Here is a 10,731-nt window from a genome sequence, read left to right as displayed (position 1 = left end):
TTAGTTATTGTTGTATTTTCAATGGGCTTTGTGGCCGCTAAAGTCAACGACTGTTGTGTTGAACTGTTAGTGTTTGCAAGTTGTTGTTGTTGCCAGAATTGGAGTTGCTATTAATATGCTGAGCTGATGTTTCGAGATTTTTTCTTACAATTGTTGTTATTGTTAGCTTTATTGGCGATTACTTGTTACCATCTGCCTTAGCAGCTAAGCGCTTTTGGTCATTTTGTTGCTTGGCTTTGTTGATAAATAGCAAGAGTTTTGAACTTCTTTGTTTTGCGATCTTCAAGTGCAGCCTGCAGTCATTGTTAAACAGATTAATCGCTGCTTTACGCTATCAATTTCACTACTTGGGTGTTCATCTCTTAATTACATACATACCTACCAATACACTTCTACTAACTTAATTTCATCTATTGTTTTGTTCCTTTTCTTTTGTTGCTGCACAAATGCCATTTTACCTAAAAATTTGGCTACTTAGTATTTTTTTCATTGTTGATATGAGTTTTTCTCTATACTTGTTATTGTAACTTCATTTATTTGCATCATTTGTCCGCTCTCGTTACCTTTGTTGTTGTTGTTTCTGTTCTGGTTTAGTTTCGATTTTCCAAACAATTCCACTCTACCAACTGTCTCTGTTATTTATTTGTCGAAGATGGTCACCTTTTCACACCGCGCAGTCACTTTTCTCATACTCTCATTTCTCTCGCAAAGTGTTGCCAGTTGAAGAAATTTTAGCCCACACTTTTGACAAAAAATGTAACAAGCTGTGTTGGGAAGTAATATTATATACATTTTATTGCTATATTAGTTGTTTATATGATTGGAAATTGACTTTATAGAACTTTTTTTCTTTAATTTTTTTAGGCTTTAACAGCATTGTTAGTTACATAATAATTAATAATTAAAGGAACAGTTAATCAAGAGTTTCAAAATAATGATAAAAAATATAATTTTTATCAAAAACATTATAGCTGATAACTGCCGTAAAAAACAAATCCAATAAATGATAAATCAAAATGAAGTCCTTAGATAAATTGCACAGCGACCTTTTATTGTGCCCTTACATGGAAAACTTTTTATTTGACATCCTCACGAAATCCGCCATAAAAATAATATACTTCTATAAAACTTTCCACAATATGATGGCAACACCACGCTCACCTCACTGTCATGTGTTTTGGTATCTGTTTTGCTACGAAGAGCGGAATTAAGCAGGTGACAGTTTTGCCGCCTAGTTAACTCTGTGCATTTGTAGTTGTCATTGGATACATTTTTAACCTTATCTAAAAAGGATATCAAGCAAGTGCACAACCCACAGCTGCAATCCCTCTTCATTCATATTTTCACGCGAATCTTTGCTTTTTCTGTGTGGATACATGCTAACACAATTCACAAGGGAAAATTAAGCCAAAGATTGTCTGCCCAAAATGTCATAAACCGTTTATAAACGGTGTTACTCATACAATATAAGCACATATGTATGTATGTATGTAGTACATACGCGCTCGAATTACACATTTAATCGTTGCTTTGCACTAGAACGAACACACGTTTCTCGTGCCTTATTTGCTGCCAGTCTACTTCATTGTGCTGTTTTTTTTATTAACACCAAAAAGAAAAGTTTCAAAAGAGCGCGCAAAATGTGGCAATTACTTTATGACCATTTATTTATGCCCAAGCATCGTTCGTGAAATATAATTTCAGTGTTAATGACACACAATGTGTCGGTGAGTTGGTGGGGTCGACCGAGTGCGCTGACGAACATTGTGTTTTGCTTATCGCTTGCGGTTAAGATTTTGAATTTTGTAAATTCTTTTTGTATTTGCATATTCAGAAAAAAAGATTATATTTTTGCTCTCTTTTTTGTGAATATTTACAGTTATACTTACTATATCTTTTTCGTCTGTGCGGTTTCTTTCGTATTTACTGCAATCATATTTTACTTTATTTTGAATTTAGCAGATATACATACATACATGTGCGAATGGCATTGGCAAAATGCCGTATCATTCCGTCAACACGCCCTCCCACTTGACAGCGTCGGGTACTCGCGTGCGTTGTTATTTATGTATATAGTTGGAAGTTTTGTTAAACTATTTTCTGTAGATATTTGAATATTTAAGTGTATTTTGTACTTATCACGCCACAACTTATGCATGACGTCTCATTATCTGACCTGCCACCGAAGGCCTGTGCTATTTGCATAGCTGACAAGCACATCTCTAAATGTAAATACCTATTTAATTGAGGTGTAATGAAGTTAATTATATACATATATGTACATATGCATGTACATATACATATATGTATGTATAAGAAGGTAAAAGGCTTAATCACATGATTTGCAATTAACTGGCCTAATTCATTTACTCGGCCATCAGTGGGAATCTTGATCACGTGCTGAACTTTCACAATTAAGACATTTGATTTTTTAGTGTGTATGCATGTGTATTAAATGATGTGAAGTTACAAAACTTTAACGAGGTTTAATTGAAAACGTTTTGAACTTCTAAGCAGAGGGATGAGTAATCTAACTAATTTTATTATGAAACGCACGTCTGCTAGATCATCGTTAACTAATTCTGATTGCATTTGACAACTTGGTTTGTTTTACTGACACTAAAGTGACAGGAGTTTACAAATTTTAGCCGCTTGTCAGCTTAATGTTAGTAACATGTTATTTGATGATGCCAATAACAGATAACACTGTGGAACATTTTTGGGATTATTGTCTGGGGGTGAGAAATTCCAAGTCAGGGTGATGGTACTAGGTCAGTATAGTAAAACCCTGAAAGGGTTTGGCGTTCGTATGTGTCAGTTTTTTTTTACCTTTAAATTTTTTCCTTATCTTGATGTTTTTTCGCTTAGTTGTAACATTTTGGCAAAAACGTAGTTTTTTTTTTTGACACATACGAACGCCAAACCCTTTGAGGGTTTTACTATACTGACCTAGTACCATCACCCTGACTTGGAATTTCTCACCCCCAGATTAGCTGTTGTACTGTGTAATAAGATAAAACTTATTTTTCGTTTCCTTCAATAACTTTGAATGCAATATACATATAACTTGTCAAGTAGAGCTAGAGGCAAAAAGTGTTCAAAATGATTTTATTCAAACTATTTTTATGGATTATATCTAGAATTTGCATACTTTAATTGAAAATAGAACAAACGCTTTATACGCTTAACAAGCCTCCAAGAACTTGACCCATTAAGATTAGTTTGTATGGCAATGCAACTCCGAATTGAGCAAATTGTTTGGAGAGTGTAACGTTTTCTCAGACAATAATATGTCCAATTTCATTAAGATATCTGGCAAATAAAAAAGTTTTCCATACAATGACTTGATTGATCAATTTGTACGACAGCTGTGTCCTATAGTGACCCGTTATTGGCGGTTCCGACAAATGAGTAGCTTCTTGAGAAGCAAAGGCTGTAAACTTACAACCGATGATATCTCAAACACTCAGGGACGCTTGCGTATGAACAGACGGACACTCGAACGTGGCTAAACGGACTCAGCTTGTAACGCTAATCATTTATATTCATATCCCATAACTTCAACGCTGCCTGCTGGTTTTTAGAAACTTCATAGCAAACTTATTATATCCTGTACAGGGTATAAATATGCACAACAGTTACATAAGTTCCCTTTCGCTCCAAGAGATAAATAAAAAATAAACTCAAAATTATAGACTCGAGTTTTCGTGATAAACCAATCAATTCGCACAAATATTTTGCTTTACAACCAAATCAGTCACGAATTGTGCATCACATCAATTGTAATAGGCTAACGAGCACTGTATAATTCAATACCTGAGCACGGCAATCAGTAGTAAGCTTGAGCATGTGCTAATTGGCTTATATTTACATTAAGAGAAAATAAATAAAATGACTACTAAAATGAATGCATAATTAAGCGTTTTTCTTTAACTCTCAGGAAAAAGGTTATTATGTTGTTCATTTTTTTATATATACATAAATCGTGTTATTAAAACTTTTTGTACAGGTTTGCATAGCCCTAAAAATGCATAAAATTTTATTTTCAAACTATAAAAATTGAAATTTGACCATTTTTGTAAAATAAATACTGCGGTACAAAAAGCTTCACTTTTGAAACAGATTTTCGCTTGTTTTATTTTTATTTTTGTGCCTCAAAACCATATTTTCTTAATTGAAAATTTTCTTAGAAGATTATAAAAAAAAAGTTTTGAACATTCTAATATTTTAAACCGACCTACTTTGCGAGTATTTCGTTTTATTAATGAAGCAGATTAATACCGCCTTTTTCAGTCCAGCCCCCTGCCAATGTTCATAATGAAAAATACCAAAATTATTTATGGCGGTAAGTGGTCGTATAATTTCCATAGGTGTTAGAACCAGAAATCTAAATAACTCAATTTACTGGAGTGGCTTAATTCATAAATCTAATCAAATATCCGGTGCGGCGTATGAATGCCATCAGCATTAGAGGCGTTAATACGATTTGAAAACATATCACATAAGGGTTACATTTACTGTTAACATGCTTTGGACACAATCGACAGAACAACTGCTTTACTCACCGTCACCGCTCACCAATAGTTGGTGCGCATTTCAGTGTGTCTTGCAGTTAGATTGAGCCTTATCTAACAATTCAAATATATCTTAACTAAACCTAATAAAAATACGCAAGTTCTGAAGTGTAACAAATTCACCTGATAAACGTGAGCAAGCGAGCACATGTCCGACGTATACTCCATATTTAGCTCCCCACTAACTGTGTATTTCTTTTACTTTTATTATGCATTATTTTAAAGTGCTCTCTATATATTTCTTACTTAACACTAGCTATTCGCTCCTTAATAGTTTTACCCACACCCGTTAGCCCACCGCCGCAAATGCCTCATTAACAAAACAAACAGAAATCCAAGTCGTTACACTGAACTTGGCAACACTCATATAGAGAAAATGGCGGTAAACATGACACGCCACCCAACACACCACACCACACCACACCACACCAGAACACATCAGCGGCAATGGAGGGCACACCACACCACATCATTGCTAGCAGCCAGCAGTAAAAAGTGGGCGCGTCACATCACCTATTGTACGGCATACTTGCTTTTGTTTACACTTATCATTGAGACGCTTGAATTGCAAGCAATTTTGTGTGTTTGACGCTCCGACGCAGAAGTAACATTAAATGAGCTTTACCGCGGCTGAGCGGCTATGAATGAATTAAATGCTTAAACGGGTGCGAAAGCCTAGCAACGAAAAAGACCACTTTGCTGACGGTCTTTGAATTTACAATTCCATTTACATAACCTCAAAGTGTTTCACCTACAAAGCATGCCGTGCGCTCACTTTACTCTTGGAGGCCTCTTCAAAGCAATGCTGAAAGTGCTTAAGACGTACTTGCATACAAACATACATATGTATGTATGTACGAATTAATTTGGAAAATCAAAGTAAACGCTTTTGTTGTCCATTGGTGGTGATGACTCGTCTGTGCGCACAAACTGGGGGGAATACCGTTTAATAGCAGGCCCGTAAAAAAAAATTGTATATCTAGTATATTTAACACATAAATCGGCTGAATAAGAAGTAATGCGCTGTAAAGCAGCTTTTAACCACCCAAATCGGCATTTCTTTTTTTATTATTGTTTATTTATTTTTTGGTTTTTTTTTAATTTTTTTTTTGTTTTTTTTTTTTGTATTTTTTTTTGTATTTTTTTTTTTGTATTTTTTGTTTCTTTTACTTTTGTTAAAACACTTGTTCGCATACGAATGATTCGTTCGAATCACTTTTTAGTTCGTTCATTGGCTTTTCGTTAATAGCCGCCATTAACGCCAGTGCCATTTGTAATTGTTGTTTTAGTAGCGATTTAGCGTCATTAAAATTATTGCTTACTTAAGTACGTATGTATATCTATAGAAGTAATTTGCTTTCTTAAGTGATTTGTTATTTTTTCGATTTATGCCTACTTTGCGACTTATTTTATTCATATTTCACGCGGGCTCTTACATTTTCATTATTGTTATTATTATTCTCGACACTTGTGTAACACTTTATTGTTCTCACTTTAATTACACCGTAACACGAAACACGCTTTTTGACCGAATATCCGTGGCCGCAGTAACGGCGTCCTCAGATCTTTCTTTTTTGTTTCCTTGATTTTTTGTTTATACATATGTACATAAGTATGTGTGTATTAATTTTTACAATTCTTTAGGCAAACGAACGATAAATTTGCTTGCGTGCTCTATGCAAATAAGCATTGATGCATTGAGAATTCTCAATTATATTTTCTTTTCGTGCTCTTCTCGAATTTATTTTTAGCTGTTATTTATTTTTACTCATACTTTGTTATTCATTTTTGTAGCTTTTGGTGGATTTGCATGTGCATACACACATGCATACATATGTACATATTTTGCATTTCGATTGTCACAAACACCTGCAACTCAAGTCACAATATTTTGGTTTACTCACATTTGTTAAAATATATTAATTTATTAAATTTTGAAGATTTGGCAAAACATCTGTTAACTGCGCGTTTTAAATAAAATGTTAATAACCTTTCAAGGGCTATTCACTCTCGCTAAGCAAATTTTATGAGTACATTAGTATAAAGATGATTAATCATTTTTATTCATTTTCTGTCACCATTTATTTTAATGGATGTTTGACGTGAGCACTGTCAATTTGAAAGCTGTGCATCAGCTGATCATTTAATGTAGTTTGGTGTTAACAATAATTTTGTTAAAATATTGATACATTTTATTTATGTAGACGGAATTCAATTGCTTAGTATTAATATTTAGTAAAATTTCTCTCATTTGTGGTGTGTAATTTACGACAAATGGTGCATATATTAGTCGCATCGGATTGTACTTTTACTTTTATTTGTAATCTAATTAGAAATAATATAATATTACCAAATAGTTCAATAAAGTGTAAATAAATAGAATTAAATATTGGCTCTATAGCTAATTTTATTCTAACAAGAAAAAACGTTAACTTCGGCGGCACCGAAGCCAATATACCCTTCACAGGTTTTACATTACATTGTTGCCTTAGAAAATAATCTATACTAAATTTGGTGAAGATACATTGTCAAATGTGAAAGTTTTCCATACAAGAACTTGATTCCGATCGTTCAGTTTATATGACAGCTATATGTTATAGTGGTCCGATATCGGCCGTTTCGACAAATGAGCAGCTTCTTGAAGAGAAAATGACGTTTGCAAAATTTCAAAAGGATATCTTAAAAACTGAGGAACTAGTTCGTAGACATATATACAGACGGACGGACGGACAGACAGACAGACGGACATGGTTAAATCAACTCAGCTCAACATACTGATCATTTATATACATACATATATACTTTTTAGGGTCTCCGACGCTTCTTTCTGGGTGTGACATCGTGACAAACTTAATATACCCTGTTCAGGGTATAAAAATAACCGGTTTGATCTCCGAAAGTAATGCCCTTGGCCGGATAAAATATGTGTCATCTCCGGTAATACAGAATCGGCTGTTGTAGGAATTGGGCTCTACATATAACTATATTCTTGATTATTAGTCACTTGTTGCAATACTACGAATATGCATTGGAGATTTAGCTGAAATACATGGTATTTTAATGGAAGTTTATGGTAAACGTGCTTTAATTAAGCGAACGTGCCAAGAGAGCTGTTTTTTTTGTTTTTTTTTTTCAATATATATATAATAATTAAGTATATATTTTCGATATTTATTGAGAATAATTAATCATCCTTGCATATTCTCCACTCAGTTAATATATATTCCAGCAAATTGCTGATTTTTAAGACCGCAAGCTTCATATTAATTTAGAATCGAAATAAAGTTTAGATCTACATACTTTTACAAGTAATCCAAAAACCTAATCTAGTCGACTTAAGATACTTTAACCCACAAATAAGTAAATATTACACAAAATATAAGCTTAAACTCCCTACCTCTTAATGTTATTAGTGAAAATGTTATGAGTAGTTACTGCCATTTTCATAGCATCTGCAGAAATGTGTATAATTTTCAATAGCTCAAAATTACAAATTTATTACAACAGTCAGCTCGCATTCGCCCTGTACCTGCAGGGTATGTGCGCCTGTTTGTTAGCTGTCAAAGGTTCACTACGGCAACGACCAAATTGTGCACTTCCAAGAAATGTTTAAGACTCAAGAGTAAGTCCGTCCGACATCATAGCGCATAACAACGTACTGCTCTAGTCTTTACACACACTTATTACATACCTATAAATAACTATGTGTCTTAATACTCTACCTATCCGGTGCGCATGTGAATATTTGTCTTCCATGGCATCTACCCCCATTGCACATGCCTACACTTTTATTGATTTTCGCTTCAGTTTTACGTATTCCCGAGTGCTGTTTGGCTGCTTTTATTTGTTACATTCGTGGTACTTGCTTTGCTTGCTATTGCTTTTCATATCCACACGCTGGCATTATGGCGAAAGACAAAAGTGTTGCTGTTGCTACTGCCTGCTGCTGCTGTGGTGCTCGCACACTCCTGCAGGATTAAAATTTTTATTCTCCAGCAAACATGTTCTTATTATTGCTGCTGTTGTTGTTTGTATTGCTTTTATTTGCTACTTTATATTCGTGCATTGTTTTTATGTGCACTCGACGTTTTGTTTCAATTTTTTTTTTTGTTTGCTGATTTCATTTACCCGCATCCCTCTCATGTTGGTTATTTTCGCTACAACTTCTACCTTCAGCACACGGTGTACACAGATACTCCTCGGTATCCTTTAAAACGCCTTTACGTGGCAACCACACGGCCACCAAGTAGTAGCAACGACAACAACGCAAGAATTATACATACATACACACATAAATACGTGAGTTAGAACTCCATACAGTTCATCCGCAACCCCCAGTTAATATTATGACGCGGAACCCGGAGCAATCCATACACACACTGTACGACTAACAAATAGTCCGTCCAAGCAATGCTGCAAGACATCACAAACCAAGCGTCGGCGAATAACGTCAGAAAATGTGAAGCACACGAAAGAGCAGCGTTAAAATGCCCGTCTTGTCACCCGCCGCCAGCCTGGTAACTTACTGCGACCGACTGCCGGGCTGCCAATCCAAGTGCCACGGTAACCAAAATCTTGCTATTGACGCAGATGCTGTTGTTGATGCTATAGCACAACCAACAATCATAGTTGGTAGCCCTTGGTGGCTGGCTGTGCTAGCTCGCGTAATGCTTGATGGTTTGGGGCGGGGGCAGCTATGCTTGGTGATGGCGGTTGTTTGTTGTTCTAGTGGCTGTGACTACTGCAATAACAACGTGACAAACGCCAATGCTTTAAACGCACATATCTATATATATCCACACGTGCACACATATATAAGTGCATCATATGTTGGTGTTGGAGCCAGTCCTTTAGCGTACCGGCCAAAGTCTAAGGAAGCAGTTGACTTAATAGGCAGGAGCACGGCAAAATGAAGCCAAGCCTTGCCGGTGAACACTCGCTATCAAAATTACTTGCTCACCTAAATATATGCTGCGATACTTGCTAGGAGTTATACACACATATGTACATATCCATAGCTGCTTTGCTCCTTCATCTTCGGCATATATGTACATACTTCTATCAACTGAATCAACGACAATCGGCTAAAATATTGTTTTGCAACTGAAAGAGTTGCTGTTTGCTTGCTTGCGTCTTTTGATGTTACGAGTTTTCGAAGTTCACGCAAAGCTTGAAGGCACGCACAAGCGGCCTAGGCTGATGAATGAGCGATGTGTTTGTGGCAGCAGTATGCAAACTGCGGCAAGCTGGTGCCGTTTTGGGGTGATGTATTGAAATAACAATAGCCGTTGTAGTAGAAGATGCGAAAATACGGCATGATGCATATACCACACAAATAAATGTCGACACCAACCAACAACAACAAGCGGCCACAGCAGTAACACACTAGCTGCCTCTACTTGTGCTCTTGCAACGAACCACATGCCTTCTATGTGACATACGCTGTGCGTTCTTGCAACAAACGCATTGTTTTGCAAGCGATGAAGTGTGGCAAATCAAGAGTCCTCATGCATGGCACCTACAAGCTATACAAGCACACATGCACTATATGTACACTTTGCAACAAAAAAAAAAGCTTAGTTCATGTTCGCCTTTGCAACTTGTGGCCAAACGTCGTGTGTATTGTCAATAAATAAATATTATATGTGCTCCTGGTTCGGCAGAAATCTAAACAGTATCTACTGCCTCAAGCAATTCCTTTTCTTAGATATACATACTTCTGCTCTGTTACATTTTCTGTTTTAATATTTTTTTATTTTAATTTGGTTGGCTAGTTACATTCAATATTTTTTTGGTATTTCTTCTTTTCCATTGTTTGTTTTCCTTCCTCTCTTTTTACATAATTGGATTATTTACATAAACTTGCTCTTGCTATTGTACGTACATAGTTACCTATAAATAAATTTCTGCATGTTTTTGGTCCTTTTTCGGTTTTGCATTGCATAAAGAGGATTTACAACAATAAGTTGTACCGCCATTTGAGATGTTGGTAAACGTCAGGAGAATACTCGTAATATTTACGGTCAATTATTTACGCTTGTCAAGTTCAGCTGAGGCGCTTTCGTTAAACGAATCATTATTGCTCATTACACAAATCGGTTTTGCTATTTTTGTTTGTACTAAACACCTTATTTAATATTAAATATATGTAAGAAGA

General features: G+C 35.5%; 1 protein-coding gene across 1 annotated transcript in view; it reads left to right on the top strand.

Annotated features, from left to right (window-relative positions):
• The window catches only part of LOC120767000 (mucin-5AC), a 105,347-nt gene that overhangs the window by 80,447 nt on the left and 14,169 nt on the right, over positions 1-10,731 (top strand). The window lies entirely within an intron of this gene.

This window comes from Bactrocera tryoni, chromosome 1, assembly GCF_016617805.1.
Source record: "Bactrocera tryoni isolate S06 chromosome 1, CSIRO_BtryS06_freeze2, whole genome shotgun sequence".
Classification (NCBI taxonomy): domain Eukaryota; kingdom Metazoa; phylum Arthropoda; class Insecta; order Diptera; family Tephritidae; genus Bactrocera; species Bactrocera tryoni.
This window is presented reverse-complemented; position numbering and strand designations above follow the sequence as displayed.